Source organism: Echinops telfairi, unplaced genomic scaffold, assembly GCF_000313985.2.
Source record: "Echinops telfairi isolate 266 unplaced genomic scaffold, ASM31398v2 ScPeMD7_7469;HRSCAF=8507_1, whole genome shotgun sequence".
Lineage (NCBI taxonomy): Eukaryota > Metazoa > Chordata > Mammalia > Afrosoricida > Tenrecidae > Echinops > Echinops telfairi.
In genome coordinates, this window is record NW_022111373.1 from 33,976,209 (window position 1) to 33,977,531 (window position 1,323).

At 36.7% G+C, this 1,323-nt stretch overlaps 1 protein-coding gene across 1 annotated transcript in view; it reads right to left on the reverse strand.

Annotated features, from left to right (window-relative positions):
- The window catches only part of SLC25A46 (solute carrier family 25 member 46), a 24,470-nt gene that overhangs the window by 8,552 nt on the left and 14,595 nt on the right, over positions 1 to 1,323 (reverse strand). The gene's annotated exons all lie outside the window — the stretch shown is intronic.

Here is a 1,323-nt window from a genome sequence, read left to right on the forward strand (position 1 = left end):
GAAGCTGTCAAGGAGGAAGAATAAAAATTGACAAAAGTACACTTGATGATAAGAACAAACGAATATGGATGAAGTAAGAGAAATAAGAGGGTAAAGGAGGAGGAGTATGAACAACTAAAAAACTATGATGCAGAGTAATATGCTACATTTGTGAAACACCTAATTTCAAAGTAATTCTATTTATATGAATTCTATGACCTTACTACACTTATGTACGAAGCATTGTGTATTTCTAATCCTTACAGTGACCTTCTTATTTCTATTTCATAATGGGTTCCAAGAGAGCTCATAGCTTACCCAAAGCCAACTACTTAGTGGTGGGATTGAGCTTTAACCTATGCTGTATTTAATCTCATTTGCTATAAGGAAGAACCATTAAGACAACCAAGTAGGTGTTATTGCATTCATTTTATTAATGAGAAAATTAGTGAGGCTCAAGAAGGATCACAGAGACAAGTTCAAGCAAGACAGCCAAACTGCCAGTTCTGGAATGAAGGTCTAGAATAGTGCTCTTCCTGAAATTTAAGTTACCTTAAACCAAAAAGTTCCACACTAAATCCATTGCTGTCAGGTCCATTCTAGCTCACAGCAGCTCTACAGAATAGGTTAGAACTGCCCCATAGAGTTTCCAAATATGTGCATGAAAGAAAAGTGCCACCTCCTTCGCCTGTGGAGTTGGCTGGTAGTTCAAACCACCTTTAGATTACCAGACAACTATGGTACTTAACCATTCTGCCACCAAGGTTCAGTGCTAGGCGGCCTTAGGAGACCAGAAAAGAAAGAAAAAGGGATGCTAACTTAAAGGGATAAAAAAAAAAAGGAAAACAGAAGCAATTAAAAAAGGTCAAACAAGAGAAGAGAATATGGAGAATAAACAGAAGGAAAGTATGACAGGAAACAACGAAAAGAGGAGAGAGAGGAAAAAAGGAAAGAACACAAAGATAACACAATAAAAAAGCAAAGGAATGCAAAGTAATCAGGAGATTGGCTGCTAGCACTTCCACTGAAGAAACTGGTAAAAGATGATATGCTGAAAAACGTTCCACCGTGGTGGCAGCAAGAAGCTGAGACAATTAGTTTCCTATATGAAATAAGTGGATATGACAAAAAGATTATAAGAAAAGGAACAAGCACCTTATATTCAGAGATAAATTAAAGTAAATCACTATTAATCCAAGTGCCTAAAAAACAAACTCAGTACACTTACATCATGGGTAATCTGTAAACTTCTTAACATTTCTCTAAGATACTGATGTTTTTCTAAGAGTTCAAAGAGCACCCTAGTCCAAACTGTATACTAACCCCCCACCACCCTAGTCCAAA